Source organism: Notechis scutatus, chromosome 7, assembly GCF_049901735.1.
Source record: "Notechis scutatus isolate UNSWTSFEM ecotype Mainland chromosome 7, rNotScu1.2, whole genome shotgun sequence".
NCBI lineage: Eukaryota > Metazoa > Chordata > Lepidosauria > Squamata > Elapidae > Notechis > Notechis scutatus.
Window position 1 is genome coordinate 7071338 of NC_142015.1, and position 25502 is coordinate 7096839.

The 25502-nt window shown below is 42.9% G+C and overlaps 1 protein-coding gene and 1 non-coding gene across 3 annotated transcripts in view; one reads left to right on the plus strand and one right to left on the minus strand.

Moving 5' to 3' along the window:
- Positions 1 to 21777: 21777 nt before the first annotated feature.
- On the minus strand, positions 21778 to 21896 carry LOC113420998 (5S ribosomal RNA). Its single transcript, XR_003372115.1, has one exon. It is a non-coding gene; the product is annotated as a 5S ribosomal RNA (ribosomal RNA).
- A 918-nt stretch (positions 21897 to 22814) lies between these two features.
- SLC25A37 (solute carrier family 25 member 37) overlaps positions 22815 to 25502 on the plus strand; it is a 52059-nt gene continuing 49371 nt past the window's right edge. Inside the window, exons 1-2 of one of the 2 annotated variants that reach the window (XM_087969931.1) lie at positions 22815 to 22849; positions 24323 to 24485. The gene's annotated coding sequence lies outside the window, so the exon portion shown is untranslated. The remainder of the gene's footprint in view (positions 22850 to 24322; positions 24486 to 25502) is intronic. The other variant, XM_026681134.2, reaches the window with a different exon arrangement.

A 25502-nucleotide genomic window follows, 5' to 3' on the forward strand; every position in this document is an offset into this window, starting at 1 on the left:
ACAGCATAATTCATTTCGGCTCTTGTTTGGGTATTTTCCCGCGTCATTATAGTTGTGCTTTTAAAGTTGTAGCGACGTTTCGGCAGAATGTCATCTGCCATCATCAGGCTTCTGTATTGTGTTCGTCTGTGAGTCAGGCTTTCACAGCCGTTTCTATTTTAAATTTGGTGCTAGCCTACTGCTGTGCCAGAATGTTTTTTTTCTTTATCCTGATTGGTTGGGAGTCTTGGTCTATGTTTATTGGTCTTGGAGTTTGCTGTGTTCTGCTTGATTGGTGTTTCTAATATCGTCTGTCTGTTTTATAGCATTTTTTTTGTCTTGGTTGGCTGCCAACACTGTGTTTCCTGTATTGAAGGCTTTTAGTGCGGCTTGGCTTCGAGTAAACGGATGGCTATCATTTATTTGGAAGCTAGGTTTCATCTGGGTGCCTAGTTGGGGTGTGTTTGAGCTGGAGGTATCGGGGGGGGGGGGTGTCTGTTTGTGCCCAGGTCATAGCATCGACTTCAATGGCACCAAAACCCTAGCCACCAAAAAAAACCCAGCTACAGAATTATCAGAGAAGCCATAGAGATTGAAAAAGGACCTGAAAGCATGAATAGAAGAGATGACCCCACCAGACTGTCAATTATTTGGAAGCCTGCACTCACAAACAAAAAAATCTCCACACCACAAGCCAGGCAAACACCTGGGCACAAACAGACCCCCCCGATACCTCCAGCTCAAACACACCCCAACCAGGCACCCAGATGAAACCTAGCTTCCTAATAAATGATAGCCATCCATTTACCCGAAGCCAAGTCGCACTAAAAGCCTCCAATACAGGAAACACAATGTTGCCATCCAATCAAGACAAAAAAAAAGCGCTACAAAACGGACAGAAGATATTAGAAACACCAATCATGCAGAACACAGCAAACTCCAAGACCAGTAAACACAGACCAAGACTCCCAACCAATCAGGATGAAGAAAAAAAAAACATTCTGGCACAGCAGTAGACTAGCACCAAATTTAAAACAGAAACGGCTGTGAAAGTCTGACTCACAGACGAACACAATACAGAAGCCTGAGGATGGCAGATGAGATTCAAAGTCTTTTATCCAGTTACACGCCACTCACCACTTCCACTCTTCAGCACAAACTTAGGTCCCAGCAGCTTCCCGTCTTCAGGGCAGCCATTAAACTGCCGCTTCTCCATCTTCTAGGGGAGTAAGTACCAAGCCAGGGAGGGGAGATGTGGCTCCCCTCAACCCATCTGGTGGTCGCCCCCTCTTCCCCCACCCCTACAAGGTGGGTCAGATGGTTTCGGTCCCTCGGGGACCCCTCCAACAGGGCAAGCACGGATCAAAGCGAAGTCTGGTCCATCTTTGATGGAAACGCCACCGGAAGTCCTTTGAAATTTTTTGAAGTGTGGCTCGGGACTCATGATTTAATTAGGGCGATGGCTGGAATCCTGACAGGTTGTAAGTGTGGAAAATCCAGACCATATAGCCGTTAAGCAAATCTGGCATCCCCCATTCACTTTGCTTCTTGTGATGCTGGCATAAGTACATGCCAGTTGCCAAGTGCCTGGATTTCGATCACATAACTGTGACAGTCATAACTGCAAGGACCAATTGTAAGTCCCTGTTTTTCAGTGCCATTGTAACGTTGTAACACTGAATGGACACAAAACAAATAAGCAGAGGACTACCTATAACAGAAATGCATTGGCCGTTCCCTGCTAGCAGGCTACCTCCCTTGTTTAATTATTAGCTGACTGTCATGAAAATGGGAATTGCATTGCAGGAGACCTGAGGCATTGCAGCTGCAAAAAAAAAAAAAAAAGGACTTTGACTACCATGGACTTTGGTTCTGGACTAGCAGTTCCCAAGCCCCTCGTTCCCTCCCATCCTGTCCTAAAATGAAACCCTACTTGGCTTCGCTTGCAGTTCAAATGCTACTGAACCTTACAAGGGATAAAAAAAAAAAAACCCTCTTGGAACTAGTTATGCTTGCTTTACAGTCCAAATTACTGCTTAGCCTGCCTTGGTATTGAGAAATCACAGAAGTCTATAGTCCCTAGAAGCACGAGGTAATCAAAATAGTTTATTAGTTTATTAAAGAAAAACGGTAAGGTTTTCCTTCTCCAGTCATGTCTGATTCTAGGGACGGTGCTCATCTCCATTTCCTAGCCGAGGGAGCCAGCCAGTGGTGGTATTTTATCGGTTTGGCTGGTTCTGCCGAGCCGGTAGCGGCGATGAGCTGCAGAGACCAAACCGGCTCCCTCCACTGCTCTGCTGTTGGGCCCACCTGCCCGCCTGGGCTCCCAGACTCACCTTGATCCTCTGCTTTTGAAGCGCAGCCGCTTTGCGTGGCGCAGCAGAGAGTGCAGGCTTGCAGGAGGTGAGTTGGAACGCCTCTGCGCCTGTGCAAAGCGTGCATTTGGCATGCGCATGCATGCAAAGTGTGTGCACGCACACAAAGCGTGCCCACCAAGCCACGCCCACCGAACCGGTGGTAAACCCTTTGGAATCCCACCACTGGAGCCAGCGTTATACAAAGATGCTTCCGTTGTCATGTGGCCTCCATGACTTTACAGAACGCTGTTACTTTTCCACCAAAATGGTACCTATTTATCTATTTACATCTATATGGTTTTTTTTTTAACTGCTAGATTGGCAGGATCTGGGGCAAGAAAGTTTATTAGAGCTGCAGAATACATCTTTTTTGTAACCACCTTGTGTCCCCAAGGTGCTTATTCTGGAAGACACTGGACTTCTTGATTTTTCTTTGAAGACGTTTCATTTCTCATCCAAGAAGCTTCTTAAGCTCTGACTGGATGGTGGGGAATGGAAGGATTTATATTCCTTGCAGAGAGCTGGTCATTTGCATCCTTTTAGAGTGTCATTGACGCCACTTGGAGGTTTATCTGTGTCCTCAGAGTCACCTGAGTCGTGCAAATGGTTTCTGTAGACTGCAGTTTTTCCTCTGGAAATCTGTTCCTATTCTCACACCATTTAAAGGGTGTTCATCCCAATTTTATGGCTAAAAGTCTGTAGAGATTTTTAGTCCTCCAGTCATGGTTGTCCCAAAGGTGCTTATTCTGGAGGCAACTGGACCTCTCGCTTTTTCTTTTGAAGATGTTTCACTTCTCATCCAAGAAGCTTCTTCAGCTCTGACTGGATGGTGGGGAATGGAAGGATTTCTACTCCTTGCAAATAATTGGGCATTTGTATCCTTTTAGAGGGTTGTTGAAGCACATGGGGATTTATTTTCTCAGAGCTAAAGAAGCTTCTTGGATGAAAAGTGAAACATCTTCAAAGAAAAAACAAGAAAGTCCAGTTGCCTCTAGAATAAGCACCTTGGGGCAACCATGACCTGGAGGACTGAGAATCTCTACAGACTTTTAACCACCCTGTGTTTTCCCATACTTTTTGTTTCTTCTTACTTACCACTATAAATCAAATCAAATCAAGTTTGGTTTCTACATGCATCTGCCCCTCTCTCTCTTAGTATGCATAGAGTATACTGTATTCTTCTTTCATTTTTCACACACAGAGACAGACAAATATATGTACAGTTTGTCTAATTTAAGTCCTGCAGATTTCATCTCTTCTGAATAGAATAAAATAGAAAACATTCACACATATCATGCCTTCTATTTTTCAACATATCATGCCTTCTATTTTTCATTTGCATTTTACTTTGAAAGCTTCCTTGGAAAATATGGTGAATATATAAATGCATTAAAATTATTTAATATAGGACATAGCTCCTTAAGAATAGAATAAGGGGATAGTTGTACATATGGAGCAGAGGTGGTATTCAGGTGATTCTGACAGGTTCTGGAAAACCGGTAGCAGAAATTTTGAGTAGTTCAGAGAACCGGCAAATGCCACCTCTGACTGGTCCCACGCCCATCTATTCTCTGCCTCCCGAGTCCCAGCTGATCAGCTGGGTCTCCTTTGGTTGCCCTGCACAGGAGAACAGAGCTGGAAAGAAGGTTAGTGGGGTAGGGAGGGAATGGGGATTTTGCAGTATCCTTCCCCTGCCATGCCCACCAAGCCACGCCCACAGAACCTGTAGTAAAATTTTTTGAATTCCACCACTGATATGGAGCCTCTCTTGAAGGACCAAGGTAGCATCAATGGGTCCATCAATGCTGCCTTTCTTAGTAATGACTTTAGGCTTTAAGATGCTGCAAGACTTTGTGTGTATGTGTGTGTGTGGGTGTTTGTGTATTGTGTGTGTGTTTGCCATCACCAATTAATCCCCCTCCCCCTCCAAAGCATCAGAAGACAAGACAAGAAACAATGCATGGAAACTACTCAAGGAAAGAATCAACTTGGAAATAAGAAAAATATTCCTCCCAGTTAGAACAATTAACCAGTGGAACAGCTTGCTTTCAGAAGTTGTGAGTGTTTCATCACTGGAAGTTTTTAAGAGAAGATTGGACGGCCATTTATCTGAAATTGTTTAGGGTCTCCTCCTCTGTTATATCTGTTATATCCACAAAATAATTTTGAAGAGTGCTATCTCACCAGTGCTAGGGCAAAGGTTACGATTTGCTCTGTCACTGTAGTTTTTAAAAATCAGAATATCAGTTTTGCAGTTCAGATTAATGATTACTGTCCTTTAACAGCAAAGAAAAAAAAAAAAACTCCACTTAACAAGAAAACATCACATTCCTCAGGGAAACTCAAAGATCTTTCTTGCCTTTTTTTAAACAGAAATACTTCAAACCTGTCTACCCAAATTAATTTCCAACTTCCTTGTGTGAGGAGAAATTCTACTTAACTTTGGATATGCAGCTTAAAAGGAGAATCAATTGGCTGACAAGAATAGGGTAAGGTTGAGTTTAACAGTAACTGAGTTGGAAGGGACCTTGTAGGTCAACTAGTCCAACCCGCTCCCCAAGCAGCATTTCTGACATATGGCAATCCAATCTCTTCTTGAAAGCTTCCGGTGATGAAGCTCCCACAACTTCTGTTCCATGGGTTGAATGTTCTCCCTGTCAGAAAGTTTCTCCTTATTTCCAAGTTGAATCTCTCCTTGGTCAGTTTCCATCCATTATTCCTTGTCTGGCTTTCGGGTGCCTTGGAAAATAGCTTGACCCCCCTCCTCTTTGTGGCAGCCCCTCAAATATTGGCACACTGCTATTATGTCTCCCCTGGTCCTTCTCTTCCCTAGACCAGCCAGGCCCAGTTCCTGCAACCGTTCATCATATATTTTAGTCTCCAGTCCCCTAAACATCCTGGTTGCTCTTCTTTGCACTCTTTCCACAGCTTCAACATCTTTTTTATAGCGTGATGACCAAAACTGGATGCAATATTGTAGGTGTGGTCTTACTAAGGCTTTATAGAGTGGTATTAGTCCATCATGTGATGCTGAAAGATGCTGCCAAAATCTTGGAAACATTTTGAGGCACCTGGGCAAGTTTCAGCGAGCTGCTACTGGCTCTCTCCTTCCTTTTCCAACATCAGAGATGGAGGCCTATTGCAGCTTGTTTGATGTTTCTGTGCAAGGCAATGTAGGCCCTTCACTTTTGAAACTAAAGTTGGCCTTTCCTCAGTGCAGAGTCTGCGCGGAGGCTCTGGGAGGGCAAAAAATGGGCCTTCCGGAAGTCCGGAAATGGGCCTGATTCCAGCTTCTGGAGGGCCCCCAGACCCCATTTTTGCCCTCCCGGAGACTCGAGGAAAACCTAGGGTCCCTGGGGAAGGTGAAAAACGGTCCTCCCGGAAGTTCCGGACATTCACCATGGCGACGCCCACCCAGCAACCGGGCCGCGAACTGGTTGCTGGGATTTTTGAATCCCACCCCTGGAACGAACCCCATCATCTCCACAGTGCAAAGCTCTTCATGGCATTCACTCATTCACACAAAAGCCAACCATGCATCCGAATGAAGAGCCGTGGTTGGTGCAGTGGCTAGAAGGCAGAATTGCAAGCTGACTCTGCCCACTGCCAGGAGTTCGATCCTGACCGGCTCAAGGTTGACTCCGCCTTCCGTCCTTCCAAGGTGGGTAAAATGAGGACCCCAAGATTGTTGTTGGGGGGCCAATATGCTGACATTGTAAACCACTGAAACAGTGCTGTGAAGCATTATGGGGAAGTCTATGAATCGAAGTGCTCTGGCTAAAATCCTTCATCTGAACTTCTTCTGTGATTATCAACTTTGAGTGCATGTGATAGGGCACACAATCCCCTTGGAATCTCTGATGCCATGCTTCCCTAGGCTAAAGCCCCATTTTGAGCTGGGCTGTTGAGTTGACTGATGTCATCAGACTCACATGGACCCCAAATTCACAAAGGGTGTCCAGTAGGTTGAGAGCCCTAGGTTTCTTTCAGGTTGCTGTCCCCACCTGTCCAAAGATCACCAGCAATGACCAAGGCTCCATTTCTGTTATTTTGTATTTTGGCTTGCTGTATGAAACATCTTCTTGTTCTTCTTTTTGTGCAGGAATGCTTATTACTATGTATTCCTGTTACCTGCTCTCAATTCTGGAATGACAGGTTCCTATCTATTATTGCTTTGGATGAAATCTACAATTACATGAAGCAATCAGTCCTGTTGAGGGATGCAATCCACAAGGGCAGGCACTGCAGAATGTAGTCCTTCCTTCCTTTTTTCTTTTCTTTCTGCCTCCTCCCTCCCTTTTTTACTTCTGTCTCCTTCCTTCCTTCCTTCCTTCCCTTCTCTTCCTTTTCCTTCCTTCCTTCCTTCCCTCCTTTTCTTTTCTTTTCTTTTTCTTTTTCCTTTGCTAAAAACAAAGAGAAAGAAGAGGAATGGACTGGAATGGTTGAGAAATGAGAGTCAGCATAAATAAGATGGAGTAAATATATGGATGTTGGGAAAACATTCTGGTTGCAATGCTGATTTCTAAGGGGTGTCTGAATGCATGTGCCAGCATGGCAAGCATCTCAAAGGCCCAAAGTACAAAATCCATCTTGGAGAATCAACAGGAAAGCAATGAAAAAAATCAAACTGCCAATGCTAGCACGCCTTGAACATTCTGAGCAGGGTGCTTTGAAACAGATCTTGTAGAGCTGCTGGATGGAAAAGGTCTACCAAAATGATTGGGTGCTAGAGCAACTCTAGTTTAAAGAAAATGGCAGGAATTGGAGGCTGTGCTTTGTAGCCTTCTCTCTCGTACCAGAACCTGGAGGTCAACCAAGCAACTAAATGTTAGCCAAATCAGGACGGATAAAACTGCAACTTCATACAGCCTGTCAATGAACCATAGAATTTGCAGTTACAAAACATGGGCTTGCCAGTAAATTGGGCAACCTGCCTAAACCAGCACATTCCTTTATCAAATGACAAATTATTCTGTACCCTTAGCAAGATATACATTATGAAGGTTTAGAAGAAATTTAAATTTTGCAACTATAAATAAATAAATACATTTAGGGGGAATCATTATCATGAGAGAAAGCCTACTAAAGCAGCCCTAACAGGGCTGAGACAGGGTTCATACAAGACATGAAGACAAAATATGATTACTTTGGGTTAGATACTTTAGGTACTAGGTGCATCCTACCCTTGTGTTTTGTGAACTATGATTTATGGTTTAGGACAGGGGTGTCAAACTCAAGGCCCATGGGCCAGATCCAGCCTGTGGGATGCTTAGATCTGGCCTGCAGGGATGCCCTGGAAACAGCGAAGGACTCTGCCAGAGAAAATGGAGTCCGGGAGGGCTGTGCTTTTCACTGGCAGAGGGCTGTCAAAACAAACTAAAAACAAAACAATATTTCCCCTTTTGTATTTGAGCATGCATGAAGGGACAGGAAAGGAGAAAGGGAAAGAAGAAAGACAAAGAAAAAGATGGGAAGATGGGAAGAGAGCAAGGAAAGAAAAAAGAAGGAAAGAGGGGAATGAAGAAGAAAGAAGGAAGAAAGAAGGGGGAAGGAGAAAGAAGGAAAGGAAGGAAAGATAGGAAGAGAGCCAGGAAGAAAAAGAAGGAAAGAGGGGAAGGAAGACGAAAGGAGAATGAAGGGGGAAGGAAAAATAAGAAAAGGAAGGAAAGATAGGAAGAGAGCAAGGAAGGAAAAAGAAGGAAAAAGGGGAAGGAAGATGAAAGGAGAACGAAGGGGGAAGGAAAAATAAGAAAAGGAAGGAAAGATGAGAAGAGAGCAAGGAAGGAAAAAGAAGGAAAGAGGGGAAGGAAGACGAAAGGAGAATGAAGGGGGAAGGAAAAATAAGAAAAGGAAGGAAAGATAGGAAGAGAGCAAGGAAGGAAAAAGAAGGAAAAAGGGGAAGGAAGATGAAAGGAGAATGAAGGGGGAAGGAAAAATAAGAAAAGATAGGAAGAGAGCAAGGAAGGAAAAAGAAGGAAAGAGGGGAAGAAAGACGAAAGGAGAATGAAGGGGAAAGGAAAAAGAAGAAAAAGAAGGAAGGAAGAGAAGTCCTGCCTTAGCACTTGGCTGCCACAGGCGCCCCGACATGAGTGACGCCGAGCTGGCCATGCCCCCCCGGCCACGTCCCCCCAATCCCCCAAGGTTCAAACACAACCCTGAGGTGGCCCTCAATGAAATCGAGTTGGACAATCCTGGTTTAGGCCAATGGATGATTGGAGCCACTTCTGTCTCAGTCAACATGTCATGCCTTTAACACAATATAGAGAATCCAGAAGCTCACCGGTGAAGTTGATCATGGACCACTGGAAGAGGAACACAGAAATGGAGAAGAACATTTTGGGAAAAAAGTACAGGTAATCCTTGACTTACAACAGTTCGTTTAGTGACTGATCGAAGTTACAACGGCATTGAAAAATGACTTATGACCGTTTTGCACACTAATAACCATTGCAGCATCCCCAAGGTCACATGATCAAAATTCAGATGCTTGGAAAATGGTTTACTTTAATGACAACGTCCTGGGGTCACATAATCAACTTTTGCAACCTTCTGAAAAGTACAGGTGAAACTCGGAAAATTAGAATATCGTGCAAAAGTTCATTTATTTCAGTAATGCAACTTAAAAGGTAAAGCTAATATATGAGATAGACTCATGACATGCAAAGCAAGATAGTTCGAGCCATGATTTGTCATAATTGTGATGATGATGGCTTACAGCTCATGAAAACCCCAAATCCACAATCTCAGAAAATTGGAATATTACATGCAATCAACAAAACAAGGATTGTACATAGAACAATATCGGACCTCTGAAAAAGTATAAGCATGCATATGTACTCAGTACTTGGTTTGGGCCCCTTTTGCAGAAATTACTGCCTCAATGCGGCATGGCATGGAAGCTATCAGCCTGTGACACTGCTGAGGTGTTATGGAAGACCAGGATGCTTCAATAGCGGCCTTCAGCTCTTCTGCATTGTTCCGTCTCATGTCTCCCATCTTCCTCTTGGCAATGCCCCATAGATTCTCTATGGGGTTCAGGTCAGTCGAGTTTGCTGGCCAATCAAGCACAATAATCCCATGGTCATTGAACCAGATTTTGGTGCTTTTGGCAGTGTGGGCAGGTGCAAGTCCTGCTGGAAAATGAAGTCAGCATCCCCATAAAGCTCGTCTGTGGAAGGAAGTATGAAGTGCTCCAAAATCTCCTGGTAGACGGCTGCGTTGACCCTGGACTTGATGAAGCATAGTGGACCAACACCAGCAGATGACATGGCTCCCCAAATCAACACAGACCGTGGAAACTTCACACTGGATCTTCAAGCCTCTTGCAGTGTGTGCCTCTCCATTCTTCCTCCAGACTCTGGGTCCTTGGTTTCCAAATGAGATGCAAAAGGTGCTCTCATCAGAAAAGAGGACTTTGGACCACTGAGCAACAGACCAGTTCTGTTTTTCTTTAGCCCAGGTAAGACACTTCTGGCATTGTTTATTGTTCAGGAGCGGCTTGACAAGAGGAATATGACATTTGAAGCCCATGTCCAGGATCCGTCTGTGTGTGGTGGCTCTTGATGCACTGACTCCAGCCTCAGTCCACTCCTTGTGAAAGTCCCCAACACTTTTGAATGGCCTTTTCCTGACAATCCTCTCCAGGCTGCGGTCATCCCTGCTGCTTGTGCACCTTTTTCTTCCACACTTTTCCATTCCACATAACTTTCTATTAATGTGCTTTGATACAGCACTTTGGGAACATCCAACTTCGTTTGCAATTACCTTTTGAGGCTTTCCCTCCTTATGGGGGATGTCAATGATGGTTTTCTGCATAACTGTCAGGTCAGCAGTCTTTCCCATGATTGTGATTCCTACTGAACCAGACTGAGAGACCATTTAAAGGCTCAGGAACCCTTTGCAGGTGTTATGGCTTAATTAGCTGATTGGAGTGGGACACTTTGAGCCTAGAATATTGAACCTTTTCACAATATTCTAATTTTCTGAGATTGTGGATTTGGGGTTTTCATGAGCTGTAAACCATAATTATCTCAATTATGACACATCATGGCTCAAACTAATTTGCTTTGCATATAATGAGTCTATCTCATATATTAGCTTCACCTTTTAAGTTGCATTATTGAAATAAATGAACTTTTGCACGATATTCTAATTTTTTGAGTTTCACCTGTAAAGTCCTTGGGGAAATCTGGATTCACTTAGCAACCATGTTACTCACAAATGCAATGATTCACTTAACAACCGTAGCAAGAAAACTCGCAAAATAGGGGCAAAACTCACCATGTTTCACGTAGCAACATAAGTTTTGGGCTGAATTGTGGTCATATTTGTATAAATAGTCTATTGTTCTCCTGGTGGTGCCTTGGACTTTACTCAGGGGGTCAGTGAACTTAAAGGGCAAAGCATCTACAAGATGTCAGGTTGCCTGTCACTGGATGTTCTGAATTACTGGCCTTCACCCAAGCAACCTCTCTCCCTTTTGTGTTTGAAATTATGAGGCATCTTGGAGAGGTATCTTTCTGCCCACACAATTCTTCTACGCCAGGGACCTGGAGAAGCTACATGCCAAGGAACTGATAATCTAAATAGGGGATGTGGCCTTCAGAAGCAGAGACCTCATATCTGGTAGAAGAACATCTGCAGATCCTCCCCTCTTTTTCCATGTATCTGCAGTCAACATGGAAAGGCTGCAATTGGCAGATACAAAATTCATAAGAATACAGGCAATTTTTTTCAATGTTTCCTTACATACCTCTCCCAATCTGGCATCCTCCAAAAATTAGGACTTCAACTCCCAGAAACCCTAAACTGCAAGACCATGCTGGCTCCCATTCTGGGAGTTGAAGTCCATCCACATCTGGTGGGTGAATGTTGTTCTACAAATTTAAGCTAACTTTCTTTTTTTTTTGGTGTTTTTCCTTTCAGCCAGTTTTGACTCTTGGAGGCCACTTTCACTGATCCAAGCAGTTTTCTTGACAACATTTTCAGAAGTTGTTTGCCATTCTCTCCTTTTTAGGGCCAAGAGAAAGGAAAGGCCCAAAGTCCTCCAGGTAGGTTCTGTGTCTAAGGTTGGACTGGTTTCTAGGTCAGTGCCCTAAGCACAATACCAATCTGACTCTCAACCTACCATTAGACCATATTATTACTACCAATGTTTTTTCTGTGTACTCATCTACACCTTAGTATAGGTTTTGTAGGGCCTATGATAGTGTCCATTAATTATTTAAATTATCTAATTATCAGCAATTAGAAAGTGATCATATTTTAGAGCAGCCAGAATCTACTCTACAAGCCACAAATTCCCAGTCCCAGCTTCACACAAACATTAAGTCATATATTCTTCCACTCTAATGTGGAAACCATCGTTTATGACTTACAAATTTAGATGAACCTAGTCACCCTGAGTCACACTTTGAATGGGTGCTTCACGAATTGACTAACTCCATAGTTGTGTAATTAACCTTGATAAAAATATGGTTTAGTGAGATGCGTCACTAATATAATTCAACATCAGAGTTACTCTGGAGATCAAAGCATGATCCTATAACTTGATCAATCCTTCTGCCAAAGATGGAATCAAACAGCTTTTCCAGTAAGTTGCATATAATATCCTTGTGATTAATTCATTATACTTTGAAGGAATTTCTAGTTTAGGGGGGGGGGGGGAAACAGAGTTTAATGCAATGCATCAACCTAGTTTGATATCTTATTGCTGCTCTCACCATTACACATTCAATATTCACATATTTAGTTGTCTCTCATTGGGGTCAAGAGATATGAAGAATCCTTGCCCCAATGGGACAAAACAAGCACATGAAATGGAAGAAGGAAAACACCTAACAATAGAGTTGGAAACAACCTTGGAGATCTTCTAGTCCAGCGGTTGCCATCCGGTGGGACGCGGCCCACCGGTGGGACGCGGCCCACTGGTGGGCCTTGAGAAAATTTTGGTGGGCTGCAGAGAAATCTTACCTCCAGAGCACCCCCGCAAAGCAATTAATCCGGGCTGCGCAGAAACACAAGGCTGCGCCACCCACATGGCCCGCGGGAACCCTCCCCACCCACTCACTCCTTACCCAGCAAACTTGTCTTTACCCAGCAAATTTTATATGACAGACTGAGCTAGCCAATGGCAGATAGATAGATTCCTGAATGAATCTGTGATTCTGTGAGCAACTCAATCCGCCTGCCTGCTTTGCCTGATTTCGGGTAAAAGTTGCTCTTTTTTTAAATAAAAAATTCAATATTTATATAAATATTTATAATATTTACATACAAGCCATGCCCAGCCAGTCACATGACCACCAAGCCACACCCACAAATTAGGCCACACCCACAGAACCAGTCACTGGTCCCTGGGGTTTAAACTTATGAGTCTGGTGGTCCCTGAGGTCCAAAAGGTTGGCGACCCCCATTCTAGTCCAAGGTCTTCAAACTTGGCAAGTTTAAGACTTGTGGACTTCAACTCCCAGAATTTCTGAGCTAATATGACTGGAGGAGGAATTCTGGGAGTTGAAGTGCACAAGTCTTAAAGCTGTCAAGTTTGAAGACCACTGTATCTAGTCCAAGCAGGAAGCCCTATACCATTCTGGATAAATGTCTGTCCAATCTGTTCTTGAAAACCTCCAGTGTTGGACCATCCACAGCTTCTGGAGACAAGCTGTCCTACTGATTAATTCTTCTCACTGTCAGGAAATGTCTCCTTAGTTCTAGGTTGCTTCTCTCCTTGATTATTTTCCATCCATTGCTTCTTCTCCTGCCTTCAGGTGCTTTGGAGAATAGATTTAGACACCCTCTTCTTTGTGGCAACCTCTTAGATATTGGAACACTGCTATCATGTTGCCCCATGTCCTTTCATTGACATGAAAGTCGAAGGGGCAGCAACTTCTTCTTGGTGACTTTTGTGTGTTCTCCATCTGACCAGCAGGCTGTGGAACCCCTGGCAGTGGTTTTCAAAGCAGCAGCTTCATCTGTGTTACCTGAGGACCTGCAAACTGGAAAGACAAGTTGTTGAAGAGACTGGGTCAACAGAGGAACACAAAAGGTGGCATAATTACTTTGCTAAAGGCAGTCTCTCCTTGTTCCATGAACAAGAAGAAAGAAAAGGTTAAAGTGGATTATCTTTCCTGGAGAAATTTGTAGCAAAATCTATAGGAAGTTGCTCAAAATGGTGTCCATATGTAAAATGAGCAATAAATCTAATGCATAGAGCTTCAGATTAGCTGTCTAAAATGCAAATTCTGATGCTAATTACAGTATATTGGCCATCCTCTTTCTCTGCCTTTAAGCAAACATTAATGTGGTTGTTTATTTCTTACATTTGGTCAAATAATACAGTGGTCCATCTTTGATACTGTATGGAACTTTTTCTGGCCACTTGAAGATCAACTGGGGCTGATGAACAAGCACCCAAGGAATTCTAGAAGATTCTGGAATGTAGGAGAATAATCTTCAGCGCTACTCACAAGGAGACACAACTTATCTACAGTTGGTGGTCTATGCCACACAAGCCAGGTGAATTATTTTCCTTTTCTTTCTTTGCTTAAAGAATAATTTCAGTTGTTTCATAAGATGTTAGACTCTAATGTCTCAGCATATACATATTTTGGCTAGGTTCACACTATTTAAGCCAAATCAAGATTTGATGATTGGTTGGCTTATTGTTTTTTGTTTTACTGTGGTTGGTAAACCATGACCTGGTATAATTTGTGAATCCAGACAATGGGGGCTTAATGGAAAAACCCTGATTAAGTCAATGATTTAGAGTGATGTGTGGAACAGGGTTTAAACAATATTGTATAGTATGCTACAGTACTTACCTGAACAGGTGGAATATCAGCCATATTGCTAATACTCATTCTGTTGAGTGCAATCTTGGACTTGTGCTCCAAAGATTTCTGCTGAAGGGACCACTAACATATAAAGAAAGATGGTGGAAATACTTTGGGAGGGCTTGATCTAATAAACTTTTCATTCTGCTCTTAATTTTGAACCTGTTACGTAACATTTATCTAAGCACAGAAATGAGAGGCACCAACACGCTAAGCCCTAAAAGGGTTGGCTTTGACTTAGCATGTTACATGATCTCAACCATTGTAGCCTGTTTAGCACATCGTGGTGTAGAGGCAGGAGAGATTAAATTGTAGATTTTATTGGGCCCAGAAAAAGAATAGTACGATCATGTCCCATTTGGAAGGTTTGGCAGGAGAGATGGCCCGTTGGTTGATCAGCAAAGATGAAAATAGAAAAATGTATAAAAGCATTGTTAAGATAAGAAATTGAATACAAAAGTTGAATATGTAACCATGGTCATATTTGTACGTATACGTGAAACCCGTAATCATGCTGTTCACTAAAAAGAGATGTTAAAATGTGGAAAACTGAATAAAACTTGTTTTTTTTAAAAAAAGGAAAGATGAAAATGGACTACATACTAGGGAGTGTATCTTTGTGGCTCCTACTGGATCTGCAAGATAAAGAGGGTAGGTCCTATTTCTCAGAAAAAAATGTCCTCCCTGTAGGGTGCTTCAAACCAGCCCCACCTACCCCTAACCCTTTATCAGACCTAATCCACGGCCTGCTCTAAGAACCAGCAACTCGAATGTCTCCTGCCCATTTAGAAAGTAGCTGGAGATAACGTTGGCTTTAGCCTTCTAATCAGCTGAGAAGAAACTGCCATTTGGGGAGGGGATGTTGCAACTCCAGCTCCACCCTGCTTCTGCAGAAGGTTGAACAAGGAAGAGGAAACGGAGTCTTCCACCGACTTGGTTGGAGATGTCTTACCTCGTAAAATGTCTTGGATTACAGCTTTGCTTCTAAGAGATATTTTGGTTGTATAATTCCATCTCTAGGTAGAATGACTACTGTATAAAATTATATCAACCTGGGGGAGGAGAATCTTTCATTCTCCATTCCACTTGTTGAGGAAGTCATTGTGACTAATTCTCTACCCCTAGCTAAAAACGTTGTCTTACAGCAGACAGACAATAAGTTTCTCTATCCTATTTTCTACCCAAATTGGCACCAGCTCTCCAAGATCTCAGACTAAGCATGGGTATTTCCTAGGTCAGTCACCCCACAGCTTTTATCACCCGGACATCCAGATTAGCATATGGTATTTTTAGGAAACTTCTAAGGTACAAACTCTCCGGGAAGGTCCACCATGACTCAAATGCTTCTTAAGGGCCCTGGCTTTATCAGAGAAAGTTGGAATCTCTTTTGTATCACCATGCCCCAAACACAACCTTGCTCCAGGCCATTATGAGAAAAAAGAATGCCCCTAGACACCTTGTATCTAAATGTCAGGTAGTAAAACTTTCTCCAATGTGGACCTGATACTAATGGAAGTCACCACAATGAAGCTCCTAACTGAACCAGTTTAATTTTGTAGAAATAGCTTATTTTATATTAGTTTGTTGGTTCTGGATGTAAATAGATTGTATATTGGGTAATATGTCGCTATTGTCAAATAACCATTACCTTCGTTCACTACATGACATTCATTATAGCAGAAAATTTGAACTATTGGCAAGTTAGGTTAACTTTAATGACAGCCAGCAAGAGCTGCCTTCATTGACCTTACTTGGGCCTCCAGTTTCCTAGCATCCAAGAGTTCCATTTATTTATTATTTTATTTGTATGGCCACCTATCTCAACTAAGCAACACTTGGAGGCTCACAACAGTCCAATGAAAACAAGTTAAAAGCCAATATACAAACATACAAAAAACATCCATGCTCAGTGTAAAGCAGAAAATAAAGAAAACAACAACTGAATGAAAAACTGCTGGTGACCTTCTACCACTGCACCATAGAGAGTATCTTAACTTACTGCACCTCTGTATGGTTTGCCAATTGCACAGGGGCAGATAGGAAAGCACTCCAGAGCGTTGATGTCATTGCCCAGAGGATCATTGGTTGCCCTCTCCCCTCTTTGGAAGAGTTTTATAGCTCCCACTGCCTTAAGAAAGTTCAGAACATTCTTAAAGATCCATCTCATCCGGGGCACCTCTTTTTTTTTTTTTTTGAACTATTACCATCTGGCAGATGGTACAGGATAATAAAAACAAGGACAAATAGGCTGAAAAACAGCTTCTATCCCAGGGCAGTAGCTCTTTTGAATTCTGCTGTATAGAGCAGTGTTGGTGCGGTGTCGGGGGTTTCGGTTCAATGCGTGGAGGGTGAAGGATGTGTGTTTGTGTTTATTTTCATGGTTATGATGTGCACTGAAATGGTGTTTGATTTCATTGTACGAGGTGCAATGATAATAAAGTAAAGTAAATAGTAAAATCATGATCAGCAGTAGAATTCATCTTCCATCAGTGCAACAGCTCATATTGTAAGACCTCCCCACTTTTGCCAGATCCCCAGGCATGGTGTTTTTAAGAGTTGGGGCCGATCTAAATCCAGAGCGATGATGTTCTACAGAAAAGGCTCTCTTCCTGGATCCTGCCACATGACACACTTTCATAGATATCACCAGTGGTGGTATTCTACCAGTTCAGCCTGGTTCTGCCGAGCAGGTAGCGGCGATCAGCAGCGGAGATCAAACCGGTTCTCTCTGCCACTCTGCTGTTAGGCCCACCTGCCCTCCTGGGCTCCCATACTCACCTTTATCCTCTGAATTTGAAGCGCAGCTGCTTTGCGCGGCACAACAGACTGCTGCACAACAACTGCTGTAGCAACCAGGAGAGTGCAGGCTTGCAGGAGGTGAGTTAGAATCTTCTGCACCTGCGCCAAGTGCGTGTTTGGTGTGCACATGCATGTAAAGTGTGTGCACGCATGCAGAGCATGCCACCAAGCCACACCCACTGAACCAGTGGTAAAACTATTGGAATCCCACCACTGGATTGGACCCATAACATGCCTCTCCTGATGGGATGGATAGATCTAAGCATGGAGAGACGGTCCTTCAAATAACTTGGTCTAATGCCATATAGAGTGTCATAAGCCATAACCAGCATCTTGAATTGAATCCAGAAGTAGAGTAGCAACCACTGAAGCCCACAAAGCAATAGTGTACATGCACTGACTTGAGCAGAGCACTGCTGTATTTTGTACGAACTACAACCTTTGGATGCTCTTCAAGGGCATCCCCATGTCAACCCAACAGGCTTGCAAGAGGAATTTATCCATCCTCTTTGGGCACTAGGATTATAAGAGAAGACCAGAATAACAGTGTTAGAAGGGATCTTCAATGTTTTCTAGTCCCTTGCTCAGGCAGGAAACCTTATACCATTTCAGACAAATGGTTGTCCAATCTCTTCTTAAAAACGTCCAGTGTTGGAGAATTCACAGCTTCTGGAGACAAATTGTTCCACTGATTAATTGTTCTAACTGTCAGAGAAAATTCTCCTTAGTTCTAGGTTGCTTCTCTTCTTGGATTAGTTTTCACCCATTGCTTCCTGTCCTGCTTTCTGGTATTTGGAGAATGGGTTGACCTCCTCTTCTCTGTAACAGCCCCTTCAATTTTGGAAGACTTCTATCATGTGACCCCTTCTCCTTCTTTTTATTAGACTAGACATACCCAGTTCCTGCAACCGTTCTTTATATGTTTTAGCCAGGGGTGTGATTCAAAATTTTTAACAACTGGTTCTGTGGGCGTGGCTTAGGTGGTGGGTGTGGCTTGGTGGTCATGTGACTGGATGGACATGGCTTGGTGGTCATGTTCTTGGCTGGGTGTGGCCAATTCAATATCACTCACATCGAGGCACGCATCTCCTCTCCTGGCCTCTCATGACTGTGTGGATGCTGCAACAGTCATAAGTGTGAAAAATGGCCATAAGTAACTTTTTTCAGTGCCATTGTAACTTTGAATGGTCACTCCGCACAAGCAAAGTATCAGCAAAGGAGGGGAAAAAACTCCAGAGAAGTTCCTGCCAAGAATGTAATAAGGGTTAACGGAGAGGCAGTTTCTGTAAGCAACTCCAGAATGTTTCCTTCCTGCCCTCCTTACAGGATTAGGCCAGTAATTTCTTGTAACAACCGATTCTCCAAACTGCTTAGAATGTTAACAACCAGTTCTAGCAAATAGGTGCAAACTGGTAGGAACCCAACCCTGGTTTTAGCCTCCAGTCCCCTAATCACCTTTGTTGCTCTTCTCTGTATTCTTTCCAGAGTCTCAACATCTTTTTTACATTGTGGCAACCAAAATTGGATGCAGTATTCCAAGTGTGGCCTTACCAAGGCCAAAGGGTGGACTTACAAGGCCATGTGTGGTCTTACCAAGACCAAATTCACACAGATCTGGAGATCTATGACAGTTGGGGAATAGAAAAATTTCCACTGCTATCTATCTTGTTTTCATAATCTAAACCATTCTGCCCAGATTATTTGTATATCTGAACACATAGGTGTGTTAGGAGGAAAGGAATGCAATTGTATCCATATCAACTTATCTGAATCAACTTATCTGTATCATCTCACAGGAAGAATGTAGGCAATATCTTTTAGAGTCAGCTGGCATGCTGAGAACATGGGAATGTAAGAATTCTATTACCTTTAGACATTTGGAAAGAATTATTTCCTTTCTTCTGCTACATGGCATGTTCTGACACCTTGCAGCCACTGAATTCACACTCATATTTCTCCATCGGCAGTATTGTCCCAAGGTTTTGAGTCTTCGTAAAGCAATATAAGCAGGCTAGGATGCAGAGAAAGAATGCCAACCAAAGCACCTTCACTGCACTCTTTCAGCCCCACACTGTGGTTTATTATGGGGAAATGGTTTAACTCCCACCCCATCTTCCACAACGAAGGAGAAGCAATAAAGTTGATCCTCTGATCCAGAGATCTTCAAACTTGACAGCTTTAAGACTTGTGGACTTCAACTCCCAGAATTTCTCCTCCAGTTGTGTTAGCTCAGGAATTCTGGGAGTTGAAGTCCACGAGTTTTAAACTTGCCAAGTTTGAAGACCCACGCAGTCTGATCGTTTACTGAGTGGTGGGATTCAGTTTTTTTTACTACCGGTTCTGTGGGCATGGCATGGCTTGGTGGGCGTGGCAGGGGAAGGATACTGTAAAATCTCCATTCCCACCCCACTCCTGGGGGAAGGTTATTGCAAAATCCCCATTCTCTCCCCACCCCACTAACCTGCTTTCCAGCTCCGTTCTCCTGTGTAGGGCAATAAAAGAAGACCCAGCCGATCAGCTGGGACTCGGGAGGCAGAGAAGAAATGGAGGCAGGGCCAGTCAGAGGGGGTATTTGCTGGTTCTCCAGAACCTGTCAGAACCTGCTGAATACCACCTCTGTTGAGCATGGGAGCTTGGTAATGGGCAGGGGTGAGATTCCACCGGTACAGTAACCGATTCAGTGATCCCTCTGCGCATGTGCACGCCACATTTTAAAAAGCTCTAATACTTACCTTCAACTGCAGCCTCTGTGAATAAAACAGCTGAGGAATGGCAAACTGTGCTGCTGCACGAATCAGCTGTGCTCTAAAAAAAATGGAAATAAAGAATAGGAAAGAGCAAGGGTGGCTGGGGCGGGCCCACATGCTCGTTGCAGCAAACCGGTTTGGAGCCAGCTGTTCATTGGAACAAGGGGTTCACCTGAACCAGTCCAAACCGGGAGAATCCCACCCCGGTAATAGGGCCATGATTGGTATCCTTCCAGGACTCAGAAAGTAGAATGAGGCAAGAGTCGGACCAGTGTGAATCTAATGCAAATCACTTTGCATCTCCAAAGAAACACTCAGAAGCCTAATCCAGTGGTCCCCAACCACCGGGCCCCGGACCGGTACCGGTCCATGGATCATTTTGTACCAGGCCGCCTATTTTGCTTGGGCGCCGCCAACTTGTTTTGACGGCGCTTGAGAAAGTGCTTCCGGGTGAGTTTGTCGGTCGTCGGTTGGATGGAAAGCGGCGTTTGGGTGCTGAAGGAATCCTCGCGCCTTAGTTTCGTCAAAGTGGAGGGGGCGGCTTCGAACGAAGAGCCATCCCGATGGCGGTGGAGTCTTGCGTTACTCAGGAGGAGATTAAGAAAGAGCCCGAAAAGCCCATCGACCGCGAGAAGGTACAAAGGAGGAGTTGAAGGTGGCAGGGAGAAGTGGGGGACGGCTGGCTGGCCGGTCGCTCGGCTCGCCTTGCCTTGGTCGTGCGTGCTGATCCACCGGTCTGTGGATCATTTTGTACATTTTGTACCGGTCTGTGGTACAAAAATGTTTGGGGGCCACTGGCCTAATCCATACTTTATTGGCTTGACTTTTCAAGGCTCATGCGAGTCTGACCACCTCATCCTGACAAGACAGGAGGTGTACCCAGGACTGATACAGATCGCCCAGATCCACAGGACTTTTGCGTGCCCCGCCCTTCTTATATAAATTCCCCCTCCAGCCAAGAGGAACTAAGACAGGAATACTGACTTAAGGCCAAGAATCACAGAAATATTTTACGAGGGAAAGGGCTCTGTAGGTGATGTTAGGCAACTTGCGTAACCACATTCCAGAGAGCAGTAGCAATTGCGTGTCCTCTTGGCAAATTAACACACATTTCTCTGACACCAAATGTTGACCTTGCTTCAGATCCACTTACATTTAAGTGAGGGCACCTGGAAAGACAGTGCAGCATCAAGCTTGGATCGTAGGAAGAGAACTTGGCTAAATCTATGACAGTAAAAAATAATAATCAAAAGTCTGAGAGCGCCTTTTTCAACTAACCAATGTAATTGTAAGGCCTAAGCTTTGTGGCATTGTGTACATCTGATGAAGCGAGGGCTTGGTCATGAAAGCTTTATATTATACACACCTCAGATTGGATGCCCAGTTTGAATTACTGGGGGAGGGGACTTGGGATAAGTTTCAATATGTAGTTTCCGCCCCTATTTGCCTCAGATCTTGCTCTATGTCCACTGTGCCTCCATTCGAAATCCAAGAAAGAAAACCCAAGACGCCATTAAAATAGAGAAAGGTACTTTTACTGGATTTGAAGTGATAGCCATGAAAGGAAAGCAAGATCTGAGGCAAATAGGCGCAGAAACTACATATTGGAAGTTATCTCAAGTCCCCTCCCCCGGTAATTCAAACTGGGCATCCAATCTGAGGTGTGTATAATGTCATGTGGGATACTTCTTCAGGTGGTGTCTCACACATCTGGTAGGCCAAGGCGGTTGACCTTGGCCTAGAAAAGATAAGTGTATGCAGTTGCGCAGAAAGCAGGAAAGCTTCCCATCTTTTTCAGTGCACACAACTTTGTCCTCCAGCACCCTTCTCCATTTCAACACCAAATTACCCCTCCGCGCAGGGCAGTCAGCAAGAGTCAAGCAATAAAAGATTTATTTATTTATTTATTTATTTGATTTGCCAATTGTTTACAAGATAATAAGTATAAGTGTATATATAGTTGTGAATACATGAAATGGGTACATATAAGAAAAATAAAAGAATAAGAGAAACAATAGGACAGGGACGGTAGGCACGTTGGTGCGCTTATGCACGCCCCCTACAAGCCTACAGCACCCGGTATTCCCAGGCGGCCTCCCATCCAAGTACTAACCAGGCCTGACCCTGCTTAGCTTCGGAGATCAGACGAGATCGGGCGTGTTCAGGATAGTATGGCTGTAGACATCATGATGTCAGGAAAAGTTCTGGGAGGCTGACATAGGTCTTTTAATAACATTTGCTGGTGAGATACAGCAGAGCCCCCCCAAGCAAGCGCAGAGAGAGCACCCCTCAGGTCAACCCTGAGTTACAAAGATTCTCCCTTATTGGTAGCAGCAGGGTAGTTTTGGTAGCACCTATTCATGGGCATCAGGGTTTTCACCAGCTCCTCTCTGCCAAATCATGGTGCCTAAAAATCAAGTATAACTGTAAGTTCAGATTGAAATAATTGCCGAATTTCAGATTGCCAAATCTTATAAAGCTTCGTGTCAAAATCAGTCTGGTAAACTGTACACCTTGTGACAAATTCAACAGGAATTTAAAATATATACGAAACAATCCCAATGGTCATTCAACAATTAGTCAATGCATATTTGCGGCTTTGTGAAATAAACAAAACCCAGTCATGTGACCTCCCAAAAACCAACTCTTAAGTGGGGAATCCAACAATTCATTCAGAAAACACAAAGTAAAACATAATTTATTTCCTTTCCTGACGGTAAGTCAAGATTCCATGCATTTTAAAACGATCAATTGTCATGGTTTTCCCTCTACTTTTTAGAAGGTTCTTAAAAAAAAAAACCTTTGCAGATTTGTCTTCCTACACACACAAATGTACAGATTCGTCTTTCATGCGCATGCATGGTACACTTTTGGCTATAAAAGAATGCACCTTGGCTTTAGCAAAAAGTACATTGTTTGTATGTATGCATATAACTGACACACTATCCTCTGCAGTCTTTGTAGAGCCAGTTTAGTGGCTAAGGTGCTGGTGCAGAAACCAGGTGACTTGTGAGTTTTAGCCTTGCCTTAGGCACCAAAAACCAGCTTGGTGACTTCAGACCGTTCACTCTCTCTCTCAGCCCAACTCATGTCACAGTTTTGTTGTGGGGAAAATCAGAGGAGGAAGGAGTATGAGGTAGGTTCACCACCTTGAGCTAATTATTTAAAAACAAATAAAGGCAGGATTAAAATAAATACAATATAATGTTAAGTCCACTTTCCTCCACTTCTGTTAAATCTATTTACAGACACATGCAAGCAGATTTATAAATGGCCTTTCCCTGCCCTCTTAATGGGAGAGATGAAGGCACAAAATAAATATATCTGTTTCTAATTGAGTGGCAGCTGCTGAATGTAGATGAATCAAATGCACAGAAAGAGCTACATGGTCAGAACTATGAGCTACACAAATCACAAAGTAAAACTAACTCCAAATTCAGCCACCGTCTGCCTCGAGAAATCTTTTACTATTCTCCTCAGTGCAATTGTTGTTTATCTGTGAAATGTGGTCCTACGAGTGCCATTAAACACCTTCTGGATATTCTCCTCATGCTGTCATTTTTGCATGAAACAGGAAAAAAGAAAAGAAACTTATGACTTATGGTTTTGACGATTAGAAAAAAAATACAGTAGTAAGTGGGAGGACAAAAAGGAGAGAGCTGTCTTTTGTAACCAGTTTTGTAGTTATACTTAAAACTGCTGCAAAGAAACCCGGAAGCTATTTTCAATTTTCATGTTGTTGTTTTCCTTTTTGCACTTTTGTCTTGTTCCATTTCTCTTTTTCTTTATTTTATATTAGGTTTTGTTCGTTTTTATCTTTTTTTAAAGAAACTTTTCATAACATTTTATATTAAGTGGGGGGAGGACCAACACCCCCTACAGCCATCTCAATTTGCCACTCTGGAGATTGTGCAATGGCTTCACTGTACATTTTAAATTTGTTGGTTGCACAACAGCCGTGCCAAAGAGTGTCAGTCTAACCATGTAGAGTTAGGATAAGATGTTGCAGCACGAGGCTAGCAACTCTGACCATTCTACTTCCCTTCCTCGTCTGCCTTCCAGTTTCCCTATGAACAGTCAACCAGCATCCGTGACTGATAAGGGCACTCAATTCTGGTCAGGCTAGTTGATTGGGTTATGGATGGGGGTAGCGTTTTCCTTGTTTTTCCACTTATTTTTTGCCTTCCTCTCTTCTTCCTTGAAGGTGCCCTTCAAATCCTTATTTTTGTCACTTGTTAATATTCTTGTCTTTCACCCTACTTTATATTATTGTAAAGCATTCTGAAATCTTCTTTAAAGTGGTGCTGATAGTGCAGGATTTGAGAATAAAAATCCCCAAACTCTTTTTCAGTATTTTCTGCTCTCTATATACCTGTATCATTGATTAAACCTTACTGGAAAAATGCCTTCTTGTATGCACTTAAACATCACAAACATATCTTAGTTACATCTTTTTTCCCCCCTATCATGATCTCATGTTGTCTTTGTCTCATTCGCAGTGCATAAATGAGATAATTTTTACATGGTTCTTAGCTGAACTGGTGATCCTAGTATGTTTTGTTCTATCCACAATTTTCCAGATTGTTATCTTTGTGTCTCCTTTAAATAGATACATGACAAAACATCTAACATCTCACAGAATTCTACTGTTTGGGTTTGTTTCTCCAGTGTGGAGAAGAACAAATTTTGATATATCAAGAATGTCATTTTAGAATTCTGGCCTAGATAATCATATAATTGTTCAAAGGAAACCAGCAGCAACGAAGTCAGTTGTAAGTAACCAATAATTAATGGCAGCATTTTAAACCAGACATTTTAAAAAATTATTTTTTTTGACAAATCTTTTGCATTGCTTATATATTTTTTAAATAATGTTCCCTACTTTGTGATTTGTTTATAATTATGAAAATTAGTAGTTGTTCAGAGAACCTGGGTCCAGAAAGTCATATATATTTACCTCCAGGCGTTAAATTCAGTTTCAGAAAATATTTAATTGCTTGTACGGTTCTTTCTTTTTAAAGGGCAGTATATAAATTCCCAAATAAATAACATAATGAAAGGCAGCAGCCTGAGCTGTTGAACACTGAACAACAGCTGTTCAGATACATGTTGAACTCCTCCATCATTTCTGAGCTGCAAGGTTAAAGAGATTTGTGGTGCAGTACAGTTGAAGGCCAATAACATAAACTGCATTCAGTTGAAAACTAAATATATTGCATTTGGCGGTCTTTCTGAAGCCAGCTGAAGTATCTTGCTGGTTAGCAGCCATGCAGTTGTGGATTTTCAGTGTAAATCAGGTCTCAAATCATTCAGCAAGTCATGCTGAGTTGCCTCTCAGCTTATGTTGGGCGGAGTTTAAGTTTACTTCTTCTCTGGCAGCATAACATGCCAGAGAAGCATGGAAGTCAGTGAGAGAAAACTTTTCTCAATCTGTTTCTCCTAACTGTCATTTTGCTTGCAAAAGGAAACTTCAGAATCCAGACAATTTGAACTGGTTGGCCTTCCTTACCCAATGAATAATAGCATCCTCTTTAGATGATCTTGACTCCCATTTAACCCCAGTTGGCATAACAATAGAAACAGTGGAATTTCTAAAGGCCATGATGGTTCTGTACTGGGGGGAAGATTTATTATTATGTACACAAAGTGTTAAATCACAGCTGCCAGTTCTTTCGCTTGATTCTTCCCAAGAACCCTAATGCATCAGCTTATAATATGTGCAGATATCAAGCAGTGTGGGCATTTTGTAATTGGCAGGTGAAAATTTTGTCAATGTACCTATTTTCCAA